The sequence below is a fragment of the Lactuca sativa genome, chromosome 3 (genome assembly GCF_002870075.4).
Source record: "Lactuca sativa cultivar Salinas chromosome 3, Lsat_Salinas_v11, whole genome shotgun sequence".
Lineage (NCBI taxonomy): Eukaryota > Viridiplantae > Streptophyta > Magnoliopsida > Asterales > Asteraceae > Lactuca > Lactuca sativa.
The window spans coordinates 251,866,261-251,887,180 of record NC_056625.2 but is presented as its reverse complement, the minus strand read 5'-3'; the positions used below and the strand labels follow the sequence as shown (position 1 = coordinate 251,887,180).

Sequence of the window (20,920 nt, the reverse complement as noted above, 5' to 3'; positions counted from 1 at the left end):
TTATTTAGGACACTTCTTTTGGTCTAAAAACTTTATTAATAATTTAATAATTTAATTATTTGGTATTTCACTATTAATAAAAAGATTTGATATACATCATAAATCTTAAACCTTAGTACAATCGACTTGAATTTAGGTTAGCATGAAAAAAATTATAACATATGATCTTGCTCAAGTAAACCGATATTACACCGCGTACGAATTATGAAAACTCCAAATTCATCATATTTTTTGAAAACTTACTGCAACTATAAAGATAAAAATTTGGAAGGTAAAAACAAGTTAATTATGTGAAATATAAAATATTTTGAAAGAAATGCACCTGAATCTGTAAAAACAAGTTAACTTCATTTTGCAAGATGAAACAATGACCATGATTCGTCCTATTTTTGTTTATATTTTATAATAATGAATAACCTAAATAATAACGTACTAACATAACTTATGTTTATTTTTTAAGCCAAAACAAGGTATTTTTGTATTTAACTAAACTAAACACAACATACTTTTAAATGAAAATAGTAACATACTTTTATTTTTATCTTGAATGGATCTAATCGTCTACAGAAATTATTTGTCGCCGCCGCTTTGCGCTGGCACACGATATATATATATATATATATATATATATATATATATATATATATATATATATATATATGTGTGTGTGTGTGTGTGTGTGTGTGTGTGTGTGTGAGTAAAATACTGAAATCGTCCCTATGGTTTGGTAAAAATTGCATGTTTGGTCCCTAACATTATTTTTGCACTCGGATCGTCCATGTGGTTTGATTTTGTTGCGTTTTTCGTCCCTTACATACATAAAGGTAGGGACCAAAAGTGCAATTTTGACTAAACCATAGGGATGAAAAACACAACAAAATTGAACCACAGGGACGATCCGAGTGCAAAAAAAAAGATTAGCGACCAAACGTGTATATTTATCAAACCATAGGGACGATTTCAGTAATTTACTCTCTCTCTCTCTCTCTCTCTCTCTCTATATATATATATATATATATATATATATATATATATATATATATATATATATATATATATATATATATATATATATATATATATATATATAGGAGATTTGATTGCTCGGAGCTAGAGCCGAGATCTTGTGTGGATGCATTATATGTATGGTGGAATATGTAGTATATCAGGGAACTCACTAAGCTTTATGCTTACAGTTGTGGATTAAATATTTTGCATGTCGTTTGTGAGAAGAGCTAGGTGGGACTGTACAAACGCATCGAAGATGTTCGTTTCCGATGTTTTGTAAATTTAACTCTGATATTATATGGTTTTAATCAAATGGATGTTACTTGATGGTGTTAGAAACAAATATTTTAATAGGTTATTATATTTTACAAGTGAAAATCTCTTTTTTACTTTTTAGGACGTTACAGTAAACAAGAAGGTATAATGTTTGACCCAACAAAGATTAAAGCGGTAATGAAGTGGGAGAGACCAAAAAGTCCCACTGAGATTCATAGTTTTTTTTGGGGATTAGCTAGGTATTACCAAAGGTTTATTTAAGGATTTTCTTCTATAGATGATCCATTATAACCTCAATGCACAAAAGGGCTACCTATACATGGAATGAGAAGCACGGGGAAACTTTGAGAAATTAAAGAAGTGGTTGTGTGAAGCACCAATCCTTGCTTTACCCGATAGATTTAAAGATTTCGTAGTTTACAATGATGCATTATGAGTTGGGTTAAGGTGTGTTATGACCCAAAGAGACAAGGTAATAGCGTATGAATCACGACAATTGATAGTCCATGAACATAACTACCCCACTAATGATTTGGAGTTGGCAGTAATTGTTTTTGCACTAAAGGTATAGAGACATTATCTTTATGCCATGAAGTGTAAAGTTTTCATCGATCATAAGAGTCTTCAGTAGTCAGAAGGAGTTGAACATGAGGCAAAGGTTCTGGCTAGAATTACCCAAGGATTATGACTACGAAATACTTTACCACCATAGTAAAGTAAATGTCGTAACAGATGCTTTGAGTAGAAAATTAAACATGGAGAGGAAAATTCCAAGAGAGTTAAGAATTGAAATTATGTTCACGACTATTGGAATTATCAAGAAATCTTAGAATGATGCTTTGGAAGGAGATAAACGAAAGGGAGAACGTATGGGTAAAAACGTTAGTGTTTGGAGCGAAATACCAAGGATTGAAGATATTCTAGAACATAATTTATGTACCCAAAATGGGTGGAATAAGAGATCTTCAAATGGAAGAGTCTTACCAAACCATGTACTCTATTCACCCTGGTAGCACCAAGATGTATATGAAGGACTTCTAGCATTCTAACACTCCTAAGGTGTTCATGCAACCCTAGAAACCTTGGATCTATGTTTGACTAAGATACATGCAAAACTGATTTTCCAAGGTTCATAATCTTATCTAGCATACATGGGGAACTCTTAAACATAAAAGTTAGCTAGAAAACATACCTTGTAGTACTTTGGATTCCTTGTAAAACCTTGAGAGCCTAGCACCCTAAGTATGATGCCTCAAACGTCTCACACAACACCAAATGCACTTGGAATAAACTTTGAGAGAAATGTCACACTACTTGAAATCGGCTAGCCCTCTTCTTTCTTGCTTAAATGTCAATTTTGGTGAACATAAAGGTCCTTATATAGTGTGTTACAATTAGGGTTACACCATGTAAACCCTAATTGTCATGACCTTTCATTTACATGACCCATGGGTTCTATAACCACCATGGAGCATCCTATGGGTTTTAGCCCAACTTGATAATCCATGGAGCATTAGCCCACTATAAAAGTATGGATGATTTACACAATCAACCCATATATTTAATTAGTCACCTTTTGATCACTTAATTAATTCTAAATTAATTCTTGATCAATACTAATTAAATAATATTATTAATATATTAGAACTTATAATATATTAATAAACCATAAGTGTTATTTCTCTCATTTTCGTCTATCCAAATGCATGATGCCATGCAACCCAAATGAACCATGCCAAACCGGGTCAAGTACATACCAGAAATAGTTATGGACTTAGACACCTTATCCAATAGTATATGGATCTAAAACCATATTATTAGTGGCCAAAAATGACCATATTATTGGTGGCCAACAATGAAGCTTGATATCACTAAGTATGTTGTTGAGCTTCTGACTTGTGCGAGAGTTAAGACTCAACATCAGAAACCATATAGGGATTTGGAACCATTACCGGTACCCATGGGTAAGTGGGATGACATTACCATGGATATCATAACCAAACTACCCAGAATGAAGGGAGCTCACAATATGATTTGGGTGATTGTGGGTCAAGTTACAAAGAGTGCACATTTCATTGAAGCCGATGAGAAATGGTCTATGGAAAATCTCTCTAAAGTGTACGTGAAAGAAATACTGAGAGCTCATGGTATTCCTTTAACAATTGTGTCAGACCTAGACAGTTCTTTTACTTCAAGATTTTGGAAGGGATTACACAAAGAAATGGGTACAAAACTATGTGGGAGTATAGCCTACCATCCCAAAATATATGGTCAAAGTGAAAGAATAATTCAAACACTGAAGGATATGTTTCGAGCTTGTATTTTGGAGTTTATGGGTAACTAGGATGAGCACCTGTCATTAGTTGAGTTTTCGTTTTCATACAACAATAGTTACCATTCGAGCATTAAGATGACACTTTATCATGTGTTGTACGGATAAAAATGTCATATGCCATCTTTTTGGCTTGAACCTGGAGAGAAGAAATTTATGGGGCCTGAGATTTTCCATCAGACTGCTGAGAAGTTAAAGTGATCAGAGAAAGAATGCTAGCAGCTCAGAATCATCAAAAGAGCTATGCAGATAAGAAGCAACAACCGATTACTTTTGAATTCGGAGACCAAGTGTTGCCTAAAGTCTCTCCATGGAAGGGACTTATGTAATTTGGGAAGTATGGGAAGCTGAGTCCAAGGCGTATTGGACCATTCAAAGTACTTCATAGAATTGGGAACCAAGCATACAAACTGGAGTTACTAGCTGAACTGGAAGGTATTCATAACACATTTCATGTTTATTACTTGAGGAAGTTCTTAGGAGAAGTTCCTGATATGATTCCACTTTCGAAATTAAGAATTGATGAAAATAAAAGATTGATTGAAGAGCCTGAAGATATCATTGGCCTTAAGATAAATAAATTATGGCGTAAGACGGTTGATTTTTGGTGCTTGTGTGATGTAAACATACAACTAGGTTGAACCTTACTTGGGAAACAGAAAATGACATAAGGAGTTGATATCCATATCTGTTTGTGTTGATGCATGATTTCGGGACGAAATCATCTTAAAGGGGAGATAATTGTAATGCACGTGTTTCTCGTTTGGCATAATTATAAAATCAGTATTTATGTCAGTTGACGATTGTAATATTTTACGCATAAATGAAGGATAAATATTTGAAAATATGTGTTTATATATTTGTGTAAAAACATATCATATGCATATAATATTTGTGTAAACACATATTTTTGTAAAACTTAAAAATAGGGCCAAAATAGGCAATAAAAATAAAAGATTAATTAGGATAAATAATTTAAAAAAAAGTCGTACTAGTCATGTTTACAAGCCAATGCATATAAAGAACGCCTAAATCTGACTTCGTACAACGAAGTTATTATTTTTTGAAGTTTCGGTGCGACAAAATACTACAGTGTGCTACACAAAAATCAAAATTAAAATCGCTTGATTTTTAGCCAAAACAATCTAAACGAGAATCGAAGGTTTCGCAAATACCAATCCATCAATATACAGACAGTTGAGAATGGAGTTCATATGAAGGAGTTATGATTTTCGCATGGATTTTAACAATATAATATCCATAAAAATATATAATTAAATAAAATGAGAATTAGCTGTTGGAACCTAAAGGAAAATTGTATTAATTGGAAATAGGTATGTGTGGATATAAAGAACGTTGAAAATGGAGTTTGTAAGTGAAAGTTATGATATTTTCAAGATTGCAAAAAACTACCCGTTCAGCGATGACATGGCACCACCCAGACGGCACCATGTGGCCTTGTTGGACAGATCCCTTCTTCAGCGAACAAAGTGATTTGGCACCACAACTTTGTGAAACGTCTCAAAAATTAAATCCAAGCTTTTAAAAATGATGTGGCTCCACCCAACAACAACCACACATGGCGCGACCCAGGACTCTATATATAGCTGGCCGATTTTTGCTTCTCTTGCTCTCATTTCCAAGTTCTTTATCTTTAGCCATTTCCTTTCTCGAGTTAGATTTTCCATAGATCTTAGATTGTTTTAGCGGAGCGATAGGTCATAATATAGTCTAACAAATAGAAGCTTTCGGGAAGGAGTTCATCCTGAGAACTTTCCAGACTTTTGTCTGAAAATTCTATAAGTTTAGCTGCATTTATATTGCTTTAACTGTAACTTGTGTTTATGTTTATAATCATTATTATGAACCTAGAACTAGGATTATCATTGATTCCATGTCATAATTATAGAACAATGATTATATGATTGAAAGACTTGATTACATTCCATAATTCACACGCCATATATAGGCAGATTACAAGTTGAATATGAGCGAGTATACAGGAGTACATATAGGAGACATTATAGGATCTATTGACTATATACAATTGACTATACAGAGTAATGAATTGTAAACATGATACAAAGTTGTGGGCTATTGTGTTTCATGTGGGCTGTTGTCTTGTATGTTGGGCTTCATATCCTTAATACGCCCCCGCAAGATGGAGGCTCCATCGGAGACTCCAATATTGGATCTGTTTTTCAGAAACGGTGCTCGTGGAAGTGGTTTGGTCAGCATGTCCGCTAGCTGGTCTTGTGAATGAACATGAAGGACTTTGAGAAGACCTGATGCAATCTGTTCTCGAACAAAGTGGTAATCTAGGGCCACATGATTCATTCTCGAGTGATAAATAGGATTCGCACAAAGATACGTGGCACCTGTATTGTCACAGAAGAGTGTTGGGGATGTAGTTGTAGGCACACCTAGCTCATGAGGGAGGTTTTTGAGCCAAATTAGTTCTGCTGAAGCATTTGCCAAGGCCTTGTATTCGGCCTCGGTGGAAGAGCGAGAAACAGTCTTTTGTCTTGTCGATCGCCATGACACTATATTCATACCCAAATACAGCAGGTATGCTATTGTAGATCGGCCTGCACTATGAACTCCACCCCAATCAGAGTCGGAGAAAGCCGAGAGCGTGAGTGAGGAATTACGGTTAAGGACTAAACCATGGTGAATGGTACCTTTAAGGTACCGAAGGAGGCGTTTAAGGGCCTGCCAATGAGTTTGACGAGGAGCGTGCATGAATTGAGACAGTTTTTTTATGGCAAGTGAAATATCGGGACGAGTGAAAGCTAAGTATTAGAGAGAACCAGCTAATTTTCGATAAGGTGTGGCATCAACAGTGGGTGATTGATCAATGAGAGACAATGGTTCCGTGGCACTTAGGGGGTGGTAACATATTTGGCACTTTCCATATGGAATTGATTTAGAATCTCTTGGATATACCTATGTTGGAACAAAAACAAACCGGTGGGAGTTGGAGTGACTTCAACACCTAAGAAATGATGAAACATACCAAGATCTTTGAGAGAGAATTTTGTGCTTAAGGAGGTGACAAAATGAGTAAGGAATTTGTTGTCATTGCTGGTTAAGATAATATCATCGACATAAACCATGAAGTAGCATATGATGGTTTGATGGGAATAGATGAAAAGAGATGCATCAGCTTGAGATTTTCGAAAACCAAAGGTGAGGAGAAAGTTGGCAAGTTCAATATACCAAGCTCGTGGAGCTTTCTTGAGACCGTAAATGGATTTTTTTTAATTTGCAGATGTGATCCGGGTATTGAGGGTGAATGTATCCAGGTGGTTGAGACATAAATACTTCTTCATGCAATGCGCCATGTAGGAAGGCATTGTTGACATCTAGTTGGCGTAGTGGCCAGTTGTTTGATAAGGCTATGGAGAGGATTGTTTAAATAGTGACGGGTTTGGTGACCGGGCTAAACGTGTCAAAATAATCTTTCCCATATTTTTGAAGAAATCCCTTTGCTACGAGACGGGCTTTGTATTTTGATATAGAGCCATCTGGGTTGCGTTTTATTCGGAAGACCCATTTGCAGCCAATAGGTTTGTGAGAGGCTAACGGAACCAGCTCCCAAGTTTGGTTTTGTAAAAGTGCATTGAATTTAGAATCCATGGCACTCCTCCATTTGGGATCTTTTAGTGCTTGATTTTGGGTGGAAGGTTCGAGGGTAGGTGGTATAGGATGAAGGGTAGTAGTGTTTACGAGATTGTTGTTGTAATACTTTGGGTTAGGTTTGCGAGGTCGGTGAGGTGGTGGTGGTGATGGAGGAGGAGAAGGGTTAGGGGATTGAACCGAGGAAGGGGATGACTGAGCAGGTGAGGATAAGGGTGGTTGTTGTGGTGTTGTTTGAGGTGAGGCTGGATCAGATTGGTTGTTTTTGGGTTGTTGGTGTACTAGGTGATGGTGTAGCTGGTGTGGAGGGTATGGATGGAATTTGGATGGGTATTTGTTGTGTAGGAGATGGTGTAGGGCAGCAGGGAGGGATGGATGAGTTGGTGGTGTTATCATTTTTTGGGTTCAGATAGATGCAAAACTCATTCGGTTTGGGCAGAGGAGTTTCGGGTTCATTCTGGTATGGGAAAATGTGCTCAATAAATTCGACATGGAGGGAGTGGTAAAGTTTGTGAGTAGTGGGTTCATAACACTTGTAGGCTGATTTCGAGATCGAGTAGCCAAGGAAAATACACTTTGTAGACCGGGGATGAGGCTTGGTTAGGGATTAAGGTCGCAACCACGGATAACAGAGACATCCGAATGGTTTTAGCTTCTTGTATATGGGTGGAGTATTGTGTAGTTTGTCATAAGGAGATTTGAAATTAAGAACTTGGGTGGGCATTCAGTTTATAAGATGGACTGCTGTTTGAAAAGCATGAGTCCAAAAGGAGAGAGGCAAGTTGGCATGATGAAGAAGTGAAAGCCCGGTTTCAACTATATGTCTGTGTCGTCTCTTAGCAATCCCATTCTGTTCAGGGGTATGAGGTGGTGTAGTGAAGTGAGAAATGCCATTTTGTTTGAGGTATGAGGCAAGTTTGAGAAACTCTCCTCCATTATCAGTGAAGAGGGAGATGAGAGGGGTATTGTAGAATTTTTCAACTAGGCTGCGAAATTGAGGAAACAGGGTGGAGACTTCAGATTTTTGTTTCATTGGATAAAGCCAAATGTATCTTGAATAAAAATCGACAAAGGTGACATAATAGGAAAAACCATCGTTGGAAGTTTGTACCGGTCCCCAAACATCAGAATATACGAGTTGCAAAGGTTTGGTGGCAGTAAAAGAATTTGGCCCAAAGGGTAATTTGTGGCTTTTATTTATAGAGCACGAATCACAATGAAAAGAAACATCTGAATGTTTATTACAAGAGAGTCCTAAACGAGCTAGAAGACACTTGAAAATCTTGACCGATGGGTGACCAAGCTTATGGTGCCAGGAGGTGACCGACTTACTTGAGGAGACCGTGGAGTTAACTCTTGGAAGTTGACGAAGGGAGCAAATGGCTGCAGAGTAGACATCATTGATGTTTGTGCCCCGCATGAGAATTGTGCCCGTGCGTAGGTCCTTAACAAGAAAGAAAGAGGGAAAAAAATCCACAGAAACTTTGTTAGTTTTGCATAGTTTAGCCACTGAAATAAGGTTATTACGCAACTAAGGAACAAATAGCACATTATGTAAATTTAACGGACGGGAAGAAGTAGGAAGGGAAGAATGACAAATATGAGAGATGGATAATCCTTTACCGTTTCCTAACACGATTTCGTCTGGTCCGCCATATTCTGACAGGGTGTGGAATGAGGCTAGAGTGGATGCCACATGATGAGATGCCCCGCTATCAAACATCCATGGAGCTGCTGTGGTTGGGGAGGAAGTTGCTATAGAGTTGACTGTGGGATTGGTAGAGGTGTTAATACTGATGTTGTTTTCTCTAAGAAACCGAGTAAGCTTCCTGCATTCTTTAGTATCATGTCCAGGGATATTGCAAAATTGGCAGTAGCTATTGTTTCTATTACCTCTGTTGAAGTTGTTACCTCCGTTGTACTGACCAGACGAACGATTGGGGCCTGAGTTGGATCGAAAATTGTTGCCTGAGTTGTTGTTGTTGAATTTAGGTTGATTGCGGTTGTCATAGAAGGATTTTGATGAATATCGATTGTTGGATTTTTGGGTATTGTTGACTGTTGTGATAACAGAGGACGTATGTGTGTCTTTCAGAGTCCTTTCGTGATCAAGCAATTTTTCAAAGAGATCTGGGTATTTGATAGGAGTTTCACGAATCTTTGAAGCTGAGGCTATGTGTGTGTAATCGTCACCTAGCTGTCCTAATATGTGAACTATTAAGTCTTCCTCATCAACCGGATTCTAAGCTAGAGCAAGGTCATCTTCAATATTCTTCATATCATGTAGAAACTCAGTGATAGATCGGGTACCTCTTGGATTGTTTGCCATTCGAGATTTTAGAGAAATAATGCGAGAGCAGGAGATGCTTGCATAGCTATCTGTGAGACATTTGAATGCTTCTTGTTCTGTTTCAGCCGAAGAGACAATTGGTTGGATGGTTTTTGTGCAGCTCCCCAATAAGGCTCCAAGAATGATTTGATCTTGTCGATACCAGAGGGTATATTGCGGATTTGTTTTTGATGTGTTGTCTGTTGTTAGGTTTTTGGCTGGGGCTGTTGTCGAGCCATCAAGGTAACCTTCAAGACCTAACCCAGTTAGGGTTGCGACGATCTGCTTCCTCCAGACGGGAAAATTGTTGGTTGTGAGCTTAATTGGAAAGTGTGTGTGTGTGTGTGTGTGTGTGTGTTGTGACCTCCGTAACACTTGACATGGCGATTGAGATTTGAGTGAGGGGAGTAAAATTGGATCGAAATTGAGACTCTTAAGAGCTAAGCAGCTCTGATACCATATAGAACAATGATTATATGATTGAAAGACTTGATTACATTCCATAATTCACACGCCATATATAGGCAGATTACAAGTTGAATATGAGCGAGTATACAGGAGTACATATAGGAGACATTATAGGATCTATTGACTATACAGAGTAATGAATTGTAAACGTGATATAAAGTTGTGGGCTATTGTGTTTCATGTGGGCTGCTGTCTTGTTTGTTGGGTTTCATATCCTTAATAATAATACTGATTGATCTACTTATTGGGGTGATGTCTAGGCTAGATTTAGTGAGGTGTTTAAAGTGGATTTTCCAAATAGTATATATATATATATATATATATATATATATATATATATATATATTATATGTACCAAACAGATCCAACTTCGATATGATGGTACCTAGTTATTCCTTATCATTTAGATCTTGATGTATTCAATGGGATAATTGAGGAATCTAAGTTATCGTTATTATAGTCGTGATGAATATGAAACAAAGACTAACACTTAGTGATATTTATATCTAGGTATTTTGAAAGGAAAAGCTAAGGTGTTAGGCGAAGCACTAACCTAATCACAAATCACCCACTTTTAACAAGTGAGTGTATAGTTACTTTCATCTTACACATAGATAAAACATTTAGATGAATTAATTCTATATGTGCTTATTATCTATGTTCAAGATATTTGTGTTAGATGAAATAATATGGTATGATTTTACTTTATTTAATCTTATATGTATTTTATCGTACTTTAATATATTGGGTAGAAAAGTGTTGTGCAAGATGAAATAAAGATGTGAGGTCGTGACCATTATTATACTATTCTACTAATGAAGCAGTCATTTAGCAGAGTATTGATGGCGACCATAGACTATTTTAGATAGTCCAATGGAACATTGGTAGGCTTGCAACCTATAGGTGTTAATTAACCATGTGCTCATTTGATGTACTCTACCGCCTCCCCCTCTATGGTTGCCTTATTGGCATATATTGCTAAGGAATCCCCAAAAAGGTATTGGCTACTCGTTGCTTACTCTAATATTTTCCATAAATTTAATGTCAAATGTTTTATGAAAAATACGGGTCGTTACAATCTATCTAGTATTTTAGTATATTTGTATTTTTTATACTTGACACCTCGAGTTAGACATTTATGGTAGTGTACGAAGGACCACATCACCCTTACCATATTTAAAAACCTCATAAAATAATTAGAATTCATTAAAATTTAAAAAACCTCATAAAATAATTCAAATTCATTAAAGTGTAATAAGGATTCATATTGGGAAAAGGCACTCCATTGAATAAAATGCACAATCATAAATGTAACACCTATGGGGCTATCTGAAATAGACTTTAACAAAACCTTTTTTAAGAAATACTTTCAAAGTGTGAAAACATAATTTCCTAAAAAATGGTCCCAAAATTTATGGTTTAGAGAAACATTTCGTGCGGGAGTATCACAACAGATATCAAAACAAAGGTTTGACGAGTCAAATTTATTCTTTACAAAAAGAAAAGTCTTTTAAAAGATTCGAAGCTTATAAATATTCTTACACTTCTCTCCAACAAGATACTAACGTCCAAAATTTTATCAACATAGTGGGTTAGGATATGGGGAACCTAGCGAGTACATTCCCAGGGTTAGATATTATAAGATAGCATATGAATAAGCACTCAATTCATACCCAAATGTACAAATCCGTACCTTATAAAAACAACAAAATCCAAGTAGTTGTACCTTAATTATGCATTTAATCAATAAAAAATCCAACAAGATCATTATAGATCAATAGTTTCTCGCATGAGTTTAAAACCAATGAAATTGGGAAGAATCAAGTAACATTGCAACACAATAAAACGAATAGCATCTTAAGAATAAACATGTTATGCAAATGCTTCTAAAACTCAAACCAACTCATCTAAAGTCCAACTCCTCACCATGAAACTTTGAGTCTGAAACTCAAAATCTTACCACTGAAACTCAAAATCTTACCACTGATCACCACAGTTTACCATAGATCACCACATATATTTAACTTACTTTTATGAGTCACCACACGTCGTTATTACACATTATTGGCACACTTTTTTATGAGTCACCACAAGTCATTATTATAGAATTTACCCCATCTAGGGACCACACAAGTCTCAACCCTTCTTAACCATGCATTCATGGAATAAATATATGAGACTCAATAACGATATCAAATATTCAAATTCCAGTATAAACCAAATTCAAATTACAATCAAGGTATATAAAGTCACATGAAACAAAGACACGATATAAGGATCATATAATCAAATTCAAGGGTATATAAACCCACAATCAAAATTTTAAGGTAAAAAACCCATTATCAAATTCATTGTGTTCAACTGCAAAACTGGTGATATCGTTAACTAGTGTTTGAATCATTTGGTTGATTCGGCTCTATTGAAGACATGAATCTGAAAATGGTTCACACAAAAACAAAAAATCAGTCTTACTAAATTACTATCAATCTTATTAACACAAATCATAACAACAAACATATCAATTAAATATATCAAAAATTATAGCAACATTTAGAGCATTGGTGTTATTTTAGTGAACATACACAATATAATCTAATCAATTTTTTAATCAAACCACATACCAAAAAAGACCCAAAAAAATAACACATATAATGCAAACAATATGTCAATATGTAACCAATCATTCTAATCAAGAATATTTAATGTAATTAGAAACTATAAATCCCAGTTAAGAAAGGAATGCAACATAAGTTCAACTAACTCATGAACTCCATACTACAGGATAGATGACAAAAGTAAAATCAAATTTCAGCAGAAAGTTATTATTTCATTCAACATCTTGTTTCAAGAAATAAGCAAAACCAATATGATTAAAAAAAGAGTGAGTGCTTATCATCGAAGTGGCAGGAAAAACGGTTGGTCGTCGTTGGCGGAGGAAGGTAGATTATCGACAAGTGGAAGGCAACCGATAGAAAGGGAACACGGTGAAGACATACAAGTGCAGGAGAATCGAGTTGTATTATGGTCTTTGTTCCATTTGTGGTCTTGAACTCTTATCGCCATTCGATTGTTAGATATGAGGTGTGATTTGTGAACGATGAAGATGAAGTCGTAGAATGGTCAATGAATGGAAATTGGGATTTGGGAGAAGTCTGTTAAGTTATTAATTAATTTGATGATCGATTAGATCTATGTAACAGGTAAGCGATGAATATATAAACAGTAAATAACCCAAGTATGAATCAAGATGTGTCGAATGATTAGATTACTCAATCCTCAGCAGAGCTCGACTAAGAACTTTCGCTGTAGAGGATTCTAGGGTTACAAAAGATAAGAACTTGTATGTTATCAAATCTCTATGAATCTTACGTTAAGAATGCATGCAAGCATCTATATATAATAAACCCTAAATAAAACTCACGGATGGACAGGCCCATACCGGAGATACATATTAGACTAACTAACGAGCCCAATAGACGCAACACAAAATGCGACCCAACAATCTCCCCCTTTGCGTCAAATTGGAGCGATACTACTTCTTCTTCTTGCTTGGGCCAGCAGCGGGAGCCTTCTTTACGGTATCAAACAGACGTGTGATAAGAGCAATGATAGTCTGTCTGAACCGAATGTACCATTGAATCATATCATCAAAGTACTTGATATCATCCGCTGTGTTCTGCTTGCATCGACGGATGATCCCTAAAACGTGTTCCAAACATGCAGTGGTATAGAGATGTTTATCTGCCAAGGCAAAAAGACATTTCTGTCCTTCGTTCCTGGTAAACATGACAGAGTTTCTCTTCGGGTCAATCTTCCCTATCTGCATCATGTTGAGATCACTGGCAGATCCAACAGGAGATATGGTAGGCTTCTTCTTAAACACGCTCACAATCTCCTAATCCATCAAAGCAACTTCCATGATGTAGCATACAAGCATCCTCTTAAAATGGTCGATGATCGGACCATATTCAGCTTCGTTTGTCAGAAGGATGTTGTGCAAGATAATCCAATCATGGGGATTAAGGTTGGGAAGATCTGCAAGTGAGATGGCATGTTCGGTCTTGGCAGATCCCCAAAGTACCTTGAAGCGAACATTGGTGAAGTTACCTTCCCTGTACGGCTTCAGGACCCGAACATTGACGATTTTATGAGCGCTCCAAGTCTGGTATTGGGGTTGAGCAGCCTTCAGATAAAAATCGATTAAGTCCCGATCAACCTGTGGATGAGGATGAGGGAACTCTGCAATGTTGTCAAAGGCATGAAAAACAAACGCCTTTCGGGTCAATGGCATGTCGAACTGTGATTCGACAGTATTGGAACGATCTAAAGAGATCACAGGTTCCAGCCACAAGATACTTGGTGTGTCAATGGCTTCCTTAATCAGCCTCTCAAGAGTCTAGGAAGGAAAAAGAGTTTTCCTGCTCTCAAGAAGGTCGTGGGCTTCTTTCTGTTTCCTTTCGGCTTCTTCAGCCTCTCTAGCCACACGAGCACTGATGCCAGCCTCGTTGTTTCGACTTTGCCGCTTCAGAATGTCGGCAATTGTCTCTTTATCATCGTCTTCACTCTCCTCAGCCTTTGTCTTTCACACCAGAATCGGAGGCTTGGCCTACTGGAGGAGGTTCGGTTGTGTGAGTTGCTGAAGTAGGAGGTGGTTGAGACACTTGTTCTTTTTCTCCCCCTTGTTTCGGAATGGACACGAAATCAAGGAGCCCTTCGATTTTGCTGAGTAGAGCGAGGGTGGGAGCGAGCTTCTCTGCAAGGGTACGGCATACTGAATAATTGATGATGGGGTCATGTGCTTCAAGGATGTTGGAGATAGCAGAGTGGACATCCGAAACACACGATTTAACCACCTCTCTTTCAGATCGAAGAGAGTCAATCTCCTGTTGACAGTTGGAGAGTTGAGTACTCTTGACCTTCAGAGCGGTAGTCTTCCTTGCGAGAGCATCCATGAGAGAGTTCTCGGAAGCTAAGTCTTCTTGAAGCTTGGAGAGACGCTCCTCAATGGTGGTTCTGAAAGCTGAGTTATCGTCTGAAATAGACTGTCTGAGAGAGGCGAATGACTTCAGCTCAGAAGCGACTGATGTAGCCAACTGGCTGATGATGGGTTCCAGCGTAGTCTTGGTGGCTTCAGCACTTTCCTGTAAAGATTTCAACAGGGAAGAGGCATCAGTAAATAGTTTATCGACTTTTTCGGTTGCCGCCTGACAGGCTTTGGTTGAGGCATCGATGGCGGCAGTGGCGGAATCAAGAGAAACTTGATGAGCTTTGGAAAAAGCCTCAACAATTTTCTGAATTGCAGCTTCAGATATGGATGACTGAGAAGTAGAAGAGGAGGCGATGAGCGAGTCGATTTTGTCATGTAGCTCCTTGAGATGCCTTCGGGTGACAGGAGCGTCGTCATCGTCATCACTCTGTACTTGAAACGAACTATAATAGACCGAGTCAAAAGTCATATCTTCCCCGCGAAGGAGTGGTTCTTCATCCTCTGATGCGTGAGCAGGAGAAGATGGTGGTTCGGTGGTAAAGGTAGGTTCGGGTTGGGTGGTGTGTTCGGTAGTTGGTGTGAGTTTGGGTGCTGGGGTAGATTTTCGTGCGTCAGTATGAACCCCCGTATCAGATACGTTGGTTCTAACATCTGCAGTGGTGGTGGTTGTTGCTTTGGTAAAGATTAGTGGTGGTATTGGGATAAAAGTAGGTGGTATTTGAGTGGTGGAAGTTATGGGGGGAATAGAAAAAGGTATTGTGACCGGTGGAGAGGAGACAGTAGAAGGAGAAACATGAACTTCAGGGGTTGGAGATCGTGGTGGAGTGTTGCCACGTTGAGATCCATCCGAATCAGAACCCTCGTCCTCAGATTCGCTTGAGGATGAAGTGATAATCAACTTTCGTCGCGGTTGGGTTTTTCTCCTCTTCTACGGTGGAGATTGAGCAACTCTGGTAGTTTTCCTCTTCTTGGGAGATGGGCCTTTCGCCCCCTTTGCCACCTGTTTTCCTTTGTCAGCCTTCTTGCCTCTAGCAACAGGCTTGTCAGCATCATGGATTGATTTTAGCATCTTTGGAGTAAGATCCCTCGGACCAGAACGTCTGAATTCCTTATACGTTTGAATGATCCTGCTGTCAGCCGAAACATCACCATACATCGTTTCCGGGATAGACCCATTGAATGGAAACTTAGAAGCATCCGACACAATGATCTTCGTGGTATGGAAAGTACCAATCGAAGACATTGGAGCACCAGCGACAATGGGGACGTGGTACTTGTCCATCACCCATTTCGTGACAATAGTCCAGAACTGGGCATATGAGATCTCTGAGTGCCGGGAGGTCGAAGAGAGACTCTGGATAAGTTGTTGCCACAGGACTGACCCGTAGTCCATGTTGATGCCATTGTAGATCCCGTACATGATGGAGAGAAATAAACGACTTACCCCATCGGATCCAGCACTTCGTTCAGATAAGCCCTTGAAAAGAACAGTGAACATTCCATTCCACTGTGGAGGTAGGCACGACTTCTTGAATTTCGTCACCGTAGTAAGCACCTCAGTGTACCCCATGTTGTAGAACATGTTGAACAGATGACCCATGGGAATGGTTTCCGGATTAACCCTCTAAGAATCAGCGTCAAACCCTAACAACGAGCAAAACCTCTGCTTTGAAATCGACGCCTTGTGCTCAAAGACATCAAAGAAAATCCTGTCAACGACCTTGTCGTAGTGTGTTGTGGCAAAGATTTGAGACAGGAACTCCATTGGAACAGCTTCAGCCCTGGTAAGAGAAGGAGCGATGGAGGAGTACTTCAAGCATTCGATGATAGGAAACATGAACGCATCGTACACCTGAGGAGTGAGATCAATGATCAAACTCTGTTGTGGGCGAATGGGCAGGATGTGAGACGTTGCGTGAACTGAGGAAGAATCTGCCATTGCTGTGAAGAAAGTGGGAGAGATGATGAACAGTGAAGGTTGAAAGATTTCTTGCTCTCTGGAAATATAGGCGCAGTAAAGAGGTAAATGGAGGATCACGTTGCCTTTTATACTGTGGGTAAAGGAGAGAGAAAAATCTTCTTAAATCTTCGATTGAAAAACGAAGGGTTTTTCGGAGGTGACTGACGCGTGACAGTTGGCGTAGCCGATGATCACGCATGAGAGAGAATGGCAGGCCCTAATTACACGCCTTCCCAGCAGACGCTGTTTGGATATGAAACGGTTCCTATTCGCACGCGGTTCCCTGTTGCACCGTTTGAAATCATTTCGTCATCTTATCCCTTTAGAATGAAACGGCATCTTTAAAATTAAATCGCCACGTGGATCAATATTAACCACAACTTTTGATAACAGCCAACCCAATTAAAATTCCTTAGAATTAATGAAACCAGAATTTTGGAAAATCAAAAAGATTTTCATGCTGAGTGTGTAAAAGAAAAAGAAATAAAGCAACACTTTTGAGGGATTATGTGATGTCAATAAAGACACGAAACAGTGGATCCCGGGCACGAATCTCTTCCTTCAAAGTCAAGAGAGACTTTAAAGTGTTTATGTGGTTTCCCATTGAATAACGATCAGACACTTATGAAGAAGTGTTGAAAGACTTCTTTTAATTAGGCTTATGAGGGTGGCTTTCGCTTCGATTCAGAATTCCTAAGCTTGATATAAGATAGAGATCGAACGAAGTACTTGTGAGACCAATGTAGTCTGTTGAACAAGTAGGTTGGAGATAATTTAATTGGCAAGGTAAACTATTGTACGTGAAATCTCAAAAAAAATTAAAACTGGATCCCAAGGGAAGAAATGTTATTGGACTTAACAATTTCATAGGAATCACTCAAAAGAAAAATAGAGATTTCATGTTGTACTCCCATGGAGAAGTTCGTCAATTCATTAGTGAAAGCTAGAGCAAATTAATTGTTCACCGTCAATGCATAATGGGTATTGAATTTTGGGTTTCACTTAGCAGGTAGTGACACGAAGCTAAGATCATGAACACAGAAATTGTGCAACCATAAACCTCAGTGGTAATGTCTGAGAGTCTCAAGGGTTACGTTTGTGAAACGAGTGAGATGGAGAAAAATGATGTAGATGGTATAAAGAAACCAAAGTACCTCTGCTATAAAAATAGGGACCAAACAGACAACTCTTATCTCATGTGAGAAGAGAGTTAGGTAGCTCATGATTAGAATAATTATGAGAGCCTAATTGGGAAGACAATGTTTGTTTGTACCACGTCAGTAAGGCTATTATTCAGAATCAGATGAGGCTTTGGACACATACAACAACATGCTTCTAGGGACACTTAGCTAGTGAAATAATTTACCCAAAACGAGACATAAAAATAAAATAAAAAAATAAGAGCCAATAAAAAATTGTTTTGGAGTTTTTGAATTTATATAAAAAAATTGAATTAAAAAAATGGTTTTTGGAATTTTTGATAAAATAAAAAAAATAAGACATAAAAAAAATTATACAAAAAAAATGTTGGAACCGAACCCGAGCGTTCGGTTTATTTCGGTTGAGAAAACTTTGGAACCGAACCCGAGCGTTCGGTCTATTTCGGGTGAGAAAAATTTTGGAACCGAACCCGAACGTTCGGTCTATTTTGGGTGAGAAAAATTTTGTAATCGAACCCGAGCGTTCGTTCTATTTCGGGTGAGAAAAATTTTGTAACCGAACCCAAGCGTTCGGTCTATTTCGGTTGCCAAAAAAAATTACATTGAAAAGGAGAAGAACTTTGACAATAAGATAAATGAATTAAGAAAAATGATACAAAAGATTTACAACCATAGAAACTACATTTGATTGATAGGCGAAAATCAGATGATACAACCGAACCCGAGCGTTCGGTCTATTTCGGCACACCAGATCAAGACCCAAACCCGAACGTTCGGTCTATTTCGCTTCTTACTTTTGATCTTGAGAGGTAATTTTTGGTACTGACTCCGATTCCATCATTCCAAGCCCTTGTAGAATTTTGTTAAAAGATGCTTCAGGAAGAGCTTTGGTGAAGATGTCAGCCAGTTGATCAGTGGTTCGAACAAAATGAATTTCGATGTTCCCATCTTCCACATGATCCTTAATGAAGTGATACCTCAGTGCGATGTGCTTAGTCTTGGAATGTTACAATGGGTTATGGCAAATCCTAATTGCACTTTCAGAGTCGCAATATAGTGGGATCTTTTTCATATTGAGTCCATAGTCCCGGAGTTGGCTTTGGATCCAAATCACTTGAGATGTACAGGAGGCAGCTGCGATATATTCTGCTTCAGCGGTAGACAAAGATACACATGTCTGTTTCTTTGATTGCCAGCTAACCAACTTCCTGTCAAGGAATTGGCAGCCTCCAGTGGTGCTTTTCCTGTCTAGTCCACAACCTCCAAGGTCTGCATCTGAGTAGGCTTGAACGAAAAAACCTGAGTTTGATGAATACCATAAACCGAGAGAGGTAGTTCGTTTGAGATACCGGAGTATGTTCTTCACTGCAAGCATATGAGGTTCACAAGGATTCGCCTGAAATCTAGCACAATAACAAACATAAAACATTATATCAGGCCTGCTAGCAGTAAGGTACATTAGAGAACCGATCATCTGGCGATATAGCGTAATATCGACTGCTGGCTTATCCAAGGATGGAGTGAGCTTGGTGCCGAATGCCATTGGAACTTTAACCTTTGAGTCTCCCATCATGCCGAATTTAGCAAGGAGAGTCTTGGTGTAAACTTCCTGGTTAATAAAGATGCCTTCGGGTCCTTGTCTAATATTTAAACCAAGGAAAAAGTTAATCGGACCCATTGAGCTCATTTCGAATTTAGTCTCCATCAGCTTTCTGAATTCAGCTGTTAAGCTAAGATTCGTTGAGCCAAAGATGATATCATCGACATAGATTTGAACAATCATAAGGTGGTTACCTTCCTGCTTACGAAAGAAGGTTGGGTCAACTGAACCTTGTTTGAATTTGGACATCTTTAAAAACTTGGTTAGCGTTTCATACCAGGCCCTAGGTGCTTGTTTCAGTCCATAAACTGCTTTGTCCAGAATATAGCAGTGATTGGGATATTTTTCATTGACAAATCCCGGAGGTTGCTCCACGTACACCGTTTCTTCGAGTTCTCCATTTAGAAATGCGCACTTTACGTCCATTTGGTAGACCTCAAAGTTCTTGTGTGCAGCATAGGCAAGAAATATTCGAACAGATTCCAGCCTAGCTACAGGAGCAAACGTTTCCTCATAGTCGATTCCTTCCTCCTGGCAGTATCCTTTCACAACTAGTCGAGCTTTGTTCCTTATCACATTGCCTTCCTTGTCCATTTTGTTCCTAAAGACCCATTTGAGACCAACAACCGATGCATCTTGAGGAGTTGGAATGAGGCGCCAAACTTTATTTCTTTCGAACTCATTAAGTTTGTCTCGCATAGCTTGAACCCAATCGGAGTGATCAAGAGCAGTGTTAACTGTCTTTGGTTCAACTTTTGAGACGAAAGAATTAAACATGCAAAACTCTACTTTTGAGAATAGAGAAGTTTGCTTTGCCTTCAGTTGAGATCGGGTCAGGACCTTTTCAGAGACATTACCCACAACCTGTGAAACAGGATGATCTCTAGTCCATTTAACAAGAGGAGGGTAATTTGGATCATATGATGGATCTAATTCAACATTTACCATCTCTTCTAGTTCGGATTGACTGTCATCGTCATAAAACATGTCGACATTCTCCCCCTCGACTGATGAGCTTTCAGGTAAATCTTGACTTTCCGGAGCAACAGGAGTTTCGGGTGGTGTCGAGCTTTCGGGTGTTGTAGTACCTTCGGGTGCAGTAGAGCTTTCAGGAGCTACAGTACCTTCGGGTGCAGTATTTCGGGTGCAGCTGGAGAAGAG

General features: G+C 38.4%; 1 long non-coding RNA gene across 2 annotated transcripts; it reads right to left on the bottom strand.

Moving 5' to 3' along the window:
• Nucleotides 1-5,533: 5,533 nt before the first annotated feature.
• Nucleotides 5,534-10,151, bottom strand: LOC111896546 (uncharacterized). Of its 2 annotated transcripts, XR_008231112.1 has the most exons (3): nucleotides 9,149-10,104; nucleotides 8,879-9,084; nucleotides 5,534-8,699 (listed from the first exon to the last, which is right to left on the bottom strand). It is a non-coding gene; the product is annotated as an uncharacterized LOC111896546 (long non-coding RNA). The 2 variants fall into 2 exon arrangements; XR_002851952.3 differs by having other exon boundaries at nucleotides 8,879-10,151.
• Between the last annotated feature and the right edge of the window lie 10,769 nt (nucleotides 10,152-20,920).